The following is a 13,599-nucleotide window of genomic DNA, read 5'->3' on the forward strand; positions in this document are numbered from 1 at the left end:
CAGCAAGGGCTTAAACAAGTTGAAAGTGAGGATCTTGCTGTGTCAAAGACCTTCTTTTATGTAGATGGAGCACCAACTGGGCACACAGAGGAAATCATTAGCTGCCTGGGCTATCGAGCAAAGTCCTGATGCTAGGATGCAGGTGGGAAATGAGGTAGGGACCTGAGAGAGACAATCCATAAATACATGGTTGGCTGATGGATATATGGTTGGCCTTGCCTACCAAAAGCATGTCTGACCTCATTTGGGACTGTGGAATTTTTTTTATATGATTAAATAAGACTTTGAATAATTAATATATACATGTGAGCTCATGTCTATACCTATATCTACATACTTATATAAAAGAAAGCTATTTGCTCAGATCCAGTCCCTATGTGCTAGATTGGAAGACTCTGGATGCTCAGAATGAATAAACAATAATAAGAAAAATCTGGATAAGAAATGAAATATAAAATATTGAGAACCATACCCCTGTCAGTTGCCTTGACTTATTTGCATAGCACCATACAGCTATGCAGCATTGAACAATGGGTGAATTTGTTGAGCAAGATGGAGTCCCTGCCCCGGAGAGATTACATTTGTTACAGTCAAACAGTCTGATGCAGGACAAGCTCCTAGAGAGGTTTATAGCTTTTTATTATAACACAGGTGGCTGCATCGCCAGATGTACTCTGCAGAATTACTTTTCTTATTATCATAGCTTTGGTTAGAATTGAAAATACATTGTTGTAACAATCTCTTACTTTTAAATGGAACAAGGTATTGTTTGAAATTAATGTTAACCTCAGAGATGCCAACCATGCTGAATTTCATGAGACTTCCTTTAAGACTCTCTTTTCTCTGCATGAGTTTTAAACTTGACCTCAAAGAGCTATTTTAAAAAGAGAAGGACTATATTATCTTTAAATTTTCTAGAGTCTGGATTTCACTAATCCTGACTTCAGACATCAAAGAGCAAGGCTATTTTAGATTCCCGAAGGAACTAATTTAATTGTGTAAGTATCTATAAGGTGTAGCTTTTCTTTTTGTTATTGGTTTTTTTTTTTCCTTTCAGTTCAGAACTTTTCTGTACTGAAATTTTGTAAAAATATAAAAAATTTATATTTAATTTATATTTAAGCTATTTATAAAAAATAGCCTGCTACACACTTTGAAAATACAGTATCAGGAAACAAAGAATCCCTTCAGTTTGCATAAGAAAAAAGTACGAAAATGTTTTCTGAACTGCATCAAGGTTTCTATAACGCAGCTGAAGACAGCTGGTATGCTACAAGGAACTCTCCATCCATCTACAGTTCTTTCAGTAAGGATCTGTCTTCCTCAAGCAACCTCTTCCTTTGAATACCTCAACTTTTTCTCAAATCTTTTCAAGTGGACAGCTTGAAAAACTGAACATACCCTTGCAATCTGGACAGTACTTTTTTTTTTTTTGCACAGAGGAAAATTGAGATACTAAATGAATCTGACACTGAATTCAGCATTTCAAAGAGAAATTCCAGTACCTCTTTTAGAGAAGCATGGCCTTTAATTAAGGAATTGTCTAATTTCTGTGAAAGGCTTCCTGTCCTATAACATTTCTCTCAGTGGGCCAAAGAGATGGATCCATTTAGAAATTATTTGCTTTTGGGACAGCTCTCTGTTACTTCTCCCACTAAGAAATTAGAGCTTTTAGCTTTAGCTATCTGATGTCCTCTGAGTATAAAGCAGACAATACATATTTTTGAGGTGCCACAAGTCATTTTAGTTTTGTAAGTTTTACAGGATAAATGACTAGTAAGAGAAAAAAAAAAGTATACGAACCATTGCTGAATGGCAACTTATTTTGTTTAATGACTGAAGTATCTTGCAATTTTGGAAATATTTTACAATTTACATCAGGAAATACCTTGCTGAATTCCTGACACTTATTTAATAACTTGTTGAAGTTACCAAATACTGCAGTACTACTTCAGGTACACAAACTTGTGGAAAATCACTTGGGTTTCAGTGACTTTTCAAGACATGGTCATGCTAGTCAAGCTAGAGTATTCATGTTATAATGGCTCCTGTTAGAGCAGCTATGTCTAAAGCTCAGGAAGTGTGCAGAATTAATTTTTATTATTATCCAGTCAGTCTTCAGAACAATGGACTTTGGATTACACTTCAGATACATTCTTATATGATTTTTTTTCCTGTTTTTTCCTGTTAATTGGAATTTTTTTACTCTTTATTAATTTTGCAAAATGATACTACAAAATAGATACTACATAATAATAGCAAAACAGTTTTAGGTAAATAATAATGATAATAAATAATAATACTAAACAATAGTAACTTGAAATACCAAAAGATGGTTTATTTTGTAGGACTTCTCAGCAATACAGTGAGTTGTTATGTTTGCATCTCCCTACGCTGCCTTTTTCCTACAATTTGCCTAAAAAACAGAAGAAAAAACTGTAAATAAGGGAGAAAAGAGTAATTAATTTTGACCCTAGAAAAATCACCAATTTGAGTAAACGTTCAAGTCAATTCTTCCTTTTTTCACAGTGCCTTCTTCACCTTCTATTGACCATGTTCACTTTTGAACAAGTCACAATTAAAGGGATGTTCAGGAGTGGAGTAGTCCTTGTGCATTTTCAGACACCTCCTGGTTTGTGTCAGAAATGAATGGTTAGTTTGCAGCTTCATAAATTAGTTACATTGAACAATTTCCACCCCTGCAACTTGTGCTGTGAGGAATGCAGTGACAGATAGATTCTGTGCTGTGTTTGCCTATGAGATGATTTTCTTGAAGTCTCATAATGAGTTGTATTTGGCAGGATTAATGAGTATTATAATGGCAAATGGATGTTTGCAGCTCAGTTGTGTTCCATCACATAGTAACATGGGGTTTCTGGTCCCTTGGAGGCCATAATTGGTGGCATTAATGCAGTTTTTAATTATGCTTCTTGAAAAAAATGAATTGGAACCAAAACAAAAGCTAAGTGATCATCTCTCTGTAGTGCTGTGTGGTGTAAACACAAGACCATTGCTGTCTCTGATATTTGTGTTTTGAATTAGGCTGATGGGAGAGGAAATGTACAGGATATTTGGCTGAAACTTGATTTGGGAATATTTATATTTTTACATTGTTAAATAGCTTTTTAATTATAAGATGCAGGGGATATTTTGCCCTAGAGAGACTGCTCAAAATAGCCTGTTGTATGCTGAACTGCTTTTGTAGCAGATTTTATTGTTTTAAACGTAGCTTTGTAGCCATAGTGAGTGTCTTTAGGTCTTCATTTATTTAATGAGAGAGGATGTAATTCCTCCTCTTTTTCCCAGAATGCCCACTCACTAAAGCATTTTGATTAGTGCTGAGTCAGTGCCTATAACGGTGTACTATGCAATAGGCTGGATTTGTCTGCATGCTCTAGCGGCCACCACTTTTCTTAGTGCACTATCTCAATATCTTCCCCAAGCAAGACTCCCAACACCAAAGTCACACCTGTCTGTGTAAGATTGAAAAACATATATATATTTTTTTAAAAATTGATTTCTAAGAAAACTAGATCAGAAAGATAATAATGAAGCAAATAATAAAATGTAAAAGCTATTTGAAAGGCATGTTTCATTAAAAAAAAGAAAACAAAATTATAATTTCTATATTGCCATTGCCATAGTATATGGTGGTTCTTATAAGAGCAACATCACTGCTGTTTCATTCTCATGGAACTATGGATAAATCAAAAGGTAAAGCAGAAAGGCTTAATTAAATAGTTAATTAAATAGTTACAGGATATTTATTTAATAGTCTATCTGCTTTCCTGCCGTGCTGTTTAACATTTTCCTCCAGCCTGCCGCAGTGTTATAGACGAGATAATGTAACTAGAATTGCCATTTCTTATGTGATACGTTAAATTGTGATTAACTCCTGATCCAAGCATCTCTCTTTTTGTATCAGCTTTGGTGGATGTAACTCACTTTTGATCTTGGTAATTTTCCATTAAATCCACAATATATCAATGGAGATATATGTATCATTTGTGTAGGCCACTATCACTATATGTTGTTCCCAAAGAACTAGAATGCATAAGGCAAAAGTCTATGCATGAAGGTGAGGCTTCCAGATATTTATCCTGTTGGCTGTGATAAGACGTTTTAAAATCTTACTCTCTTTATAAGGGAGATGTGGGATTGACCTCAGGTACATAGGTGAATATCTTTGTGATAAAGGAGTCATAGCTAGAAAAACAGTTTTTAGCATACGTCAGTGTACCCATACAAATTGTAATGAAACCAGATGACAATATATTCCAGATGACAGACAGTGTCTGGAAGAACTTCAAATGTTGTAGTTCTGTCAAATGGATTTACTGGATCTCCATTGACTTATAACAGGAACTCACACACCTCTACTTGCAAAAATCTACAGGTAAATACCAACATTTAAGTTTATTTAACTCATTCTAAGTAAAATTTACTCACTAGCATCTGACTTGCAAAACTACCAGTTTCTTGACTGACAGATAGATTGAGAGCAACCTGAATTCTTATTACTATTACTTATTATTTGTATAATCAGAATTGGAAGCCCTCATCTTTGTGCCGTGCAAGGTTTGAGTCGAAAATAAAGCATACGATATAAGATGAGAAGTACAAGATGCGTAACAGGCCAATGACAAAACTGTGAAATAATACAGTACTTTGAGATCACATGAAGCTAAACAACCTACTCTGGATTTAATGTGAACTTCTAAAAAATTCTGTATTTTACTATTACAGTACATAGTTATGCACTTTAAGGCGTCAGACAAATAGCTGTGCTTGGAAAATCTACTGTGATTAAAGGTTTTATTGTAGAACTTTGAGGTTTGCTGATGAATGTCAGATATCCTCCCACATACTACTGCTCTTTACAAGAGGTTCCTTAGCCTGTGTGTGCAGGAGGAAATGTGTTTCCCAAAACCAGGATGCAGCCACAACAGTCACCACACTTGTCCCTGTGGTTTGAAAGGAGATGCTTTTCAATCCTAAACATTTGGTGACATAGGTCCTTATCACACTACTCTGTTTGACATCCTCTGAAGAGACTGAATACTCGAGACACCCCATCTTCACACTTAAGTTCCTGTTTCTTCTTTAATTCATCATTTCTTCTTCAATGCAAACACACTTAATGGAAAAAAATATATGGACTTCATGCTACAAGATTAAAAGTAAAGTCACAAACAGTAAATAAAAAGTTAAATATAATTTTAGAGTAACAGTGAGGGTACCTTGATGTCAGCTGAAGCCTGGGGGAGGCCCTGGTGCCTGGAAGCAAACCTCCTGGCAGGGTCTCAGCCCCACTCCCAGCAGCAGTTCTCCTGCCCCACACAGGCCTCAGGGAAATTTACCTCCTCTTCCTTTCACCCTCTCCTCCTTCTTTTCATTTCAGAGCTTTTTCCTGTCCTTTATCCAGTAGCAATGCATCTTTGCTGACCTGTTCTGGCATGTCACGTCTATTTTTTCACACTTCCCAACACAGTGTGGATTCCTCTCAACATCTCTGCCTTTTGGAGCTGTATTCTCAGCAAAAATTGCAAATGCAGTGGATGAACCTTTTTTTCCTGCTAAAACAAGGCCATCACTGTTAAAAATGATGGTTGTAGCAAGATAACAGCCACTCAGTTTCCTCAATTGCCTAAAATGTCTGACTCCTGAGGAATGTCTCCCAGCCCTCTCAGGTAGGTTGATGTCTCCTTTCCCCAGCACATTACATAGAGGTGGATGATGCCAGGTTGATCCTTGCAGATTTTCTTGGATTGCTGCATAAAGCATAATGTTTCTGTTTTGTGAAATATTGAGGAGAAAACACATTTTTCCCTTTTCTCTTCCCCTTTCTTATCCCTTCTCCCTTTCCCCTTTTGTGTGGGACAATTGGTCGAGGGCTGCTACTTTCTGCCTACTGGTCCATGGGCAGAGAGAAATGCAGGGTCATGAACTCAAGCCAGCCACTCTTTCTACTTTTTCAAATTGCTGAATTAAAATAACTCAATGTAGAATATCCTATGGTTAATCACAAATATTACATTAAGTATAAAGTAAAATCAAGTCTAAAAATGGCACTGACTTTCAGCATCTTTTATAATAAACTCTGGTGCCTACCTTCAAGATTTTGCAGCCCAAGAGAATCCTAAGGTTTGGTTTGAATACTGGCCCAAAGGATAAAAGCAAACAGGTACCTCCTTGAATATAATCCTCTTGGCCAAATGCACCTAGCCTTTCCTCGAAGGTCTTCCTAGACTCCAGTTCTGCCTGCTCTCCTAAAAGGCTATTTCCACTTCCATTATTGCCAGGGTGGACCTAATGAGCCATACCAGCTGTGTAAGTCACCACAAAACTACTATCAGCTTTTTTTTTTTTTCTGGATGTGCTAACTCCCTGCACAAAAATAGGCTGGTTGAAGAAACTCACTCTCCTTTTACAGTTAATGATACTGTAAAACGCTGAAAGAAGATAAGGTGTCCTGGGTTATAAAAGTGATCAATAGTAAGCAATCAGGAGGCCAAAGCTCTTAATGTTTATTTTACAGGATAAGAAGTTATAGGGAATGCTAGCTAGCTGGATAAAAGCACAATCTAGCTGTCAGAGTGTTATGCAGCAGTTAATTCATCCTAGAACTGGATTAACTTTGAAAATGAAAAAGTTGCTTCTCTAGTCATGGAGGATGGTTTGTAGGTCCCCATAAATCAGGCAGAAAGCTGCTGAGGGTGGAGAGGCTTATGTATATGAAGTCTCAACCTTGTGAGGCTTGTACCTGCTTATCAAAAAAAAAAAAAAAATCTGAAGTTGAATAAGTCAGCTACATGCAGAAACAAAATATATGATCTTATGCACTGCGGATAAACAGAATCTCTGGGAAAGAAGTGTTCCACATATGGAAAAAAAAATACATATCAAAATGAAAAATATTATCTGACAGTGGAAAAGGGACTGCAGCAGGATTTCTTTTAAGCATAATGCAACATTAGGTCTTTGGCAAAAAGATCTAACTTTAATTACCAATGCCCTAGTCGCTCTGTTCAGTCTCTGCTTTGCTATGCATAATGGAGTCAAATCTCTACACATCTTTTTTTCGCTGAGTTGATTCCATTGTGTATATTTGAGCAAAATCAACTGCACATTTTTTACAGTGGGCTGGATCTGTGTGGTCTTTACTCTCTCACCGGGAAATAAATCTCACATAATATCAGCAGGGCAGGCTACAGTAGAACCAGTCACCTCCCATTTGCATTAACATTGCTTGTTTATTTTATCCAACGCCTTTTGCACATTTAGCATATTTTAAAGTATATGTCAGCCATATTATAATATTTTCCCTCTACACGAGTACCATAGATATAAATCCTTTATACACTTGCTCTGAACTCAGTTATAAATGCCCATTGAAAATGTCCATTTAAATGATGGTAATGATAGTGGAGTCTAATATGCAGGAAGATTTTCTTATTATCTTATTTTGAGAGTATTTTATTAATAACATAGTGATATAAAAGATAAGAACAGTTTACCTCCATAAATTTGTATGTGCAATTTGTTCTTATCACTGCACAAACATATTTAGGATGCCACTCAGTAGTACTGATTGAATATTTATTTAAACAAATATCAGTATTACCCAACTAGCTGGAAAATCCATGAGTTTGGTTTTGATAGCAGAGCATTTCTCAAAAATTTATGTGTGCATGCAAATATTGGTGCTTTGGATATAGGCTAAAGTATTTGCTTTATATGTATTATTTTGTTTGAATACAAGAAAGCTGGTTTGATTTGTATGTTTCTCCCTTATAGAATTGTTCCAAGGCTCTGTCAGAGATCACGTAGAGTAATTTTTCCCATCAATCTTTGCTGTGCAGCCATGCACGAATGCAGTAGGAAAAAGGGGGCAGAAATCAAATCACTTAATTGCAGCATTTTTCATCTACATCTTTTGTTTTATGGTGGTAAAGGCCCCGAAGTAGCCTACCATGATTCATGGCTGTCACTGCTGCCGTTAGCAGTTCAATCTTTCATTCTAGGCATTTTGGTACTGAAAGTACCTACACAATTACTTTGATGAATATGACTTGTTTGTTTTCTCCCCGTTTTTAGCAGAGAGTGGTTGTGCTTAATACAGACATTTAAATAAGATAGTATTCATGCCTACTGCATCTGCGCTGCTTCCAAAGTTGTGCATCCAGTTTATGAATATGAGAATTTTGCCAAAGGAATATAAGTTCGCTAAACTTACTGATTTTATTAACCCCCTCCGTCAATAAGTGTATATCATTGAAAAATAATTAATGCTTTTTCAGTACAAAAGGAATAATCACCTCAGCTCTGACACTGTGAAACCTTAGTATTTTAATTTTTTGGGGGGAGAGTACCATGACAAAGCCAGTGAAGCACGGCAGATACTGCTGGTCTTAAATAAAAGAGGTTTGTCTTTTGTGGTTTTTACATGTACCACAGAAAGCAACTAGTAATGGATACATAGTAGGAGAAACCTCAGTGATGGCATCAAATACTCTGGGCTATCCAAATGAACAAAGATTTCAGAGAAGTGTTGTTTTTTTTTTAACTCTGCACTGTCAGCACGAAATACACCTTCTTTTGAGAGAGGCACGCTTTTGCGGTTCTATTATCGCATTCTAAATCAAATTCCTAGCATAAATTTTGGCATGGAAACCCACAGAGAAGATAGATACCCATCTTTTAGGATAGAATGTTATACTTTTTGGTGTGGAAACAGTTATTTGTAGGAATCCTCAAACAAAAGGAGTTTTGCCTTCATCAAAAATGCTAATTTTAATTCATTAGCAGTAGCTCTGTGCCCTGTCTTGTATTTGAAATTCAGGGGTCTATTTTATTTTTGTTCCTATTAATTTATTCTATTGTACTGTTTTCTTCTAATTATCAGTACAAAGATATTTATGCCTAATAACCACATAGTCAGCTAGAAGGCAGGGGGTGCCTACATTGTACAATGGTAAGATGTACTCAGCAGTATAGTGCTGCAAGTGTGTGGAACACTCTTTTTAAAAGGCCAGTGTTAGACCTAGGCTCAAAAGCATCTCAGACTTAAATTTAAAGAACTCTTATAAGGAAATAAAAACCATAAAACATGAATCCAAATCTGGTAACTAAAACTCAAAAAAGAGAATTAAAGAAAATTTATCTTATCATAACCGAGATCCACAAGGCACCATCCAATCTGCCGGCCCAGACCTGTGGGGTGAAAATACAGTGGGACAGGGGTGCACTGGAAGTCGCTTCTTTCAAGATGACTTTCAGAAAGGGCTATTCAGTTTTGTCAACACTGTTACAGATGCTTAATTACACCAGGGTGAGTGGATTACTGGTGGAGTTACTGCAACAGTAAAACTGAGCAAGCGCTCGAGTGCTCACGGGAGCAACTTGAATTTTTACCACTGAGGATGCAAATGCCAGTTAAAATGTTTGTGATTTCCTGCTGAAACAGCAGGGGACAAAAATGGCAGGTGAGTGCAAATCTCTGGGAATCACAACTTTGAGGCATGGAAGAAATAATGAGTTAGAACGATGTTCACCTTGGGTTACACCAGACAATGGCACCATCTCTCAAAGCGACCAAGGCACCCTACACACCCTTCTGAATCAGCACCTTGGAATGTGTATCCTGCTCTGGAGGTGATTTCACTTTCTACTTTCCTATGTCACTGATGAATAGATAAGGTATTATACAGACAGTGAAATACAACCATGGTAAAATACTGAAATGAGCAGTTAGTTAGTCAGATTAATCATAACATGGTTGATGTTCGCCTTCCCATTGCTGCTTGGTTCACAGACTATTGCTGGATTTAAAGAAGCAGCAGCCACCCCATCTGTGTGAACGTCACTGTGTGTACACTACTGACAAAGTGTCAGGGTAAATGGGTGTAGGAGTACATGAGAGAAAAGGAAGAAAGGTAATTAATTTTGTATTTCCTTTATTAAATGCAGCTTTTTAATAGAATGTTATCAGTATTTATGAGGTGCAACGTAACAAAACAATAAATCCTGATCCTTCGGTCTTTGCAAAATGTACAGCTCTTTCATATGAGCAGTCTTCTTGAAATCTTGGTGGTACAGGGATACGTGTCAGAATTATTTACTGCGGCTGGATCTCACTGTGGGGCAGCAGTTTACAGAATGGAAGGCAACGAGAGACTCAGGCAGAAACCCATGCCTCCAGATATCATACCAGAAGCCACTGTCAGGAAAAGATGGCATTCATGCACTGGGTTCCTCACCCAAGGCACGAAACTGTTAACAGCATCCCTGCTGAGGGCAAAGAAAAAACAGGCTAGTCCTAGGCAGATTAATTCTGAGTTGCTTAAATGGATTGCTTATGGTACTTACGGTGTGATGGAGGCATTTCACAATTTCCCAGATATTAAATGTTTTATACTTGGTGATCTTTGATTTCAGGACTAGACACCAGGTCTGCAACTTGATATTCCACTCCAGACAGGAACATGGTGGAGTCTACTTTACATTACTCTGTGGAAAAAAAAAGTTAAAAAAAAAAAAATCCTTAATGATTTCGGGCTTTTGCTCAAGTCTCAGAAGTCTTTAAGTTTCTGATGGTGACAGAGGTACCTAGTAAATTTTTCTGTAGTCTTTAGGGAGCTAATCTCTGTTAATTTTAATTGGAATTAGGAATTTAACATGCTTTTGACAGTCCCATTAGGTATCTCTCTCCTGATGCTACTTTAAAATACATCCTGCCTTAGATACCACTTTAAAAATATGGTTCTTTGAAAAAAACATAGTAACTTCAAAAATACTATCTTTCATGTTTCTGTAATACTGTATATACATCCAACTATTAAGAAAACACATGGCAATCCACATGTATGGGTAGAACTATGTAAATAAATCCATACTGACTTATCAGTTTGCATTTTTTGAACAGCAGAATTTTCTCTTGTGACTCTCTCTAAAGCTAATAACCAGTCATCATTTCAGTATGTTATTTTAAATTTGTTTTGAAGAAAACATTTAAAGACAGTAATGAGACAAACGAAATTGGATATTTTTTTTTCTTGAATAACACCTCCAAATGTTACTTATGGGATGTATCTTCCCAGCTGTCAGGCAAGCAAGGGCATGTTAGTCACGTAATTTTCTTGATTTTTCTTGAACTCCATGGACTGATCGTTTCATACAGTAACAAAGCTTGGAGCACCTTTGGAGTGAAAGACATCACTGAATGAAAATGTTGGTAAATCTAGCAAACAACGAAGAACACAGGTTGATTAGAAGTCAAACTAAAGTCAAATACATATAAATTTTCGTGGGGGTAACAAAGGGTGGATCAGCCTGCAGAGAAACCCATAATACAGCTGCAACTGTCTGCAACAGCTTCTTATTGCTGAGTGAATGAAGACAAGTCATAGGCCCAGTGGAGAAACTCCAGCTGGGTTCTCCTGTCATACCCCCCTGTCAGATGGGTACCTAGCTCCCCTTCAGAAATTAATTGCCCAAGGACCTGGACTTAGCTGTCTCTTCCCCATAACCAACCAGGGCTCTGCCTCCTTTCATCTGAGGTAGATCAGGCAAGCAGGAGGGTTCAGAGGAACCGTACTTTGATAGCTCCCTCCTATCACCAAGCGTGTGCTACACCTCTCATTCATGGGCAAGGGAGTGAGTCTTTTTATATTTTGGATCCCCATGTGGTTATGAGACAGAGAGAGGAGTCCAGGCTGGTTTCAGTCATGGATGAGAACAGTAATATGATATTAAGGTATTAAGTAATAAAAGTGATAAAGCCAGTGTTACTTATTGGACTTAAATTCCATGCTCTAGTGCTAATTAGGTAACCATTCAGGGGGAGTACCACTTTTGATGAAATAGCACAGAAAGGCTTAGATCTAAAGTAAACTCACATTGTACTCAAATACGAGAGTAAGTCAAAGCATGTGGGCTGCTTTGCGAAGCAGATGGATAGAAATGTGGTTAAGAGAGGAAGACGATTTGGATGTTGGAAAGGAGGCTGGCAGGCTGCCTATGTTAGTAATGCTAAGGAGTGCTGGAACACTTGATAATTTCAGAGCAAGTTAGTTTGCCACAGCTTACAACCTGCTCAGCGCTGGGGAGAGAGCTTGTTCTGCCTTCTCATCAGTATGTGATATGGAATAATCACAGTGGTTACCTAACAGTGATGAAAAGCTTCAGCAGCAAAGGGAAAGAGACTGCAAATCTGATTGAATGTGGGCATTTCAGGTTTGGAAATATGTGCTACCTACTAAAATGAGCTATCGACTAATTCTGAAAGAAATGTTATATGGGCTTAATGTTCATCTTCATCCACACTATAATGAGAAGGATTAGACTGGCTTCCATATGTGGAATATTTATTTCAGCAATACAGGAAAATGTATTTCCCTAATATTTTTTTCTGTATGCACAAGGCCTTAAATTTTACAGATGTGATTAATGTTTTAATTTGCTGTTCTAGTTGGATACAAGTTTACCATACAATATAAATTACTTACAAAGAAATTTGCTTATATGGAGTTTAATTCATATGCTGTTTAGCCACCATGTGTGGCATAGCTTTCCCTTCTCTATGGGACCAAGCAGTTGTGAATTGATTTGCAAAATAAAAAACAGTCAGGTTACACAAAGCATTTCTTAATAACCTAAACCAGAGCATTTATGAAGCAAACATGTGCCATAATTAGTGTTTATTTTAGCATGAATTGGTAAACAGGATATTAATTGCAAGTTGTGAATCGGATTCCTGACACAAATCATTCTGATTAGCCAATATTTTAAAAATATTTATATTGTCTGTTATGTACATTTTGTAGATCTGATTTGCACAGCAAAAGAATGACAATTAAACACATCCCCCAAATTGCATAAATCAATACAATTCTCAGATTAATTGTTTCAGGATCCCTGAATATGGGGCCACTGATTGTGATAATAATAAAAAAAATAAGAGAAAAATACTATCTCAGAACGTGTTTTATTTACTTTTCAACAAACAGCTGAAAATAACACATCCCTGAGATGGTATAAACTGAGATATGCTCTCTGGTCTACATATGTGGTGATGATAAAGTCCATGATTGTTCTCAGGGCACTAAGGGCAGCTGGACTCTGCAACCCCAGGTAGAGAGACTACAGATAGCGTACAGAGTAAGAATGATGACTTACAGACTGTATAATTCAGACACAGTGGTTTTGACATGACCAATATTTGACTAGCTCTGGCTGTGAATGAACTTTCTGCCTGGGGACCCAAAGCCTTTTGCTGGTGGGCTTGTGGTTTCAGAAAGTACAGAGAAGTGTGTTCTCTGGAGAAGTATCCCCCAGTAAGGACCCTTTTCTAAAACCTTATTTTGTATTTTAATATAACTTTTCTAACCACTTTTCATGTCAACTATATGCAGCAACTTTCAGATGTTATGTGAAATGAAATAGAATTGTTCCTCGCCTGAAGTGTTACAGGCATTTGCAACCTCCTTTACAAAAAGGGAAGGACAAATTTATGACAGTGTTTAGACCCAAAGAAATCCATAAGGGTCTTACTACTGATTTCAGCAGGCAGAGGATGTATTGTTTTATTAGGATTCTCAC

This window comes from Chlamydotis macqueenii, chromosome 3, assembly GCF_036417535.1.
Source record: "Chlamydotis macqueenii isolate bChlMac1 chromosome 3, bChlMac1.mat, whole genome shotgun sequence".
In the NCBI taxonomy this organism is placed as follows: Eukaryota; Metazoa; Chordata; class Aves; order Otidiformes; family Otididae; genus Chlamydotis; species Chlamydotis macqueenii.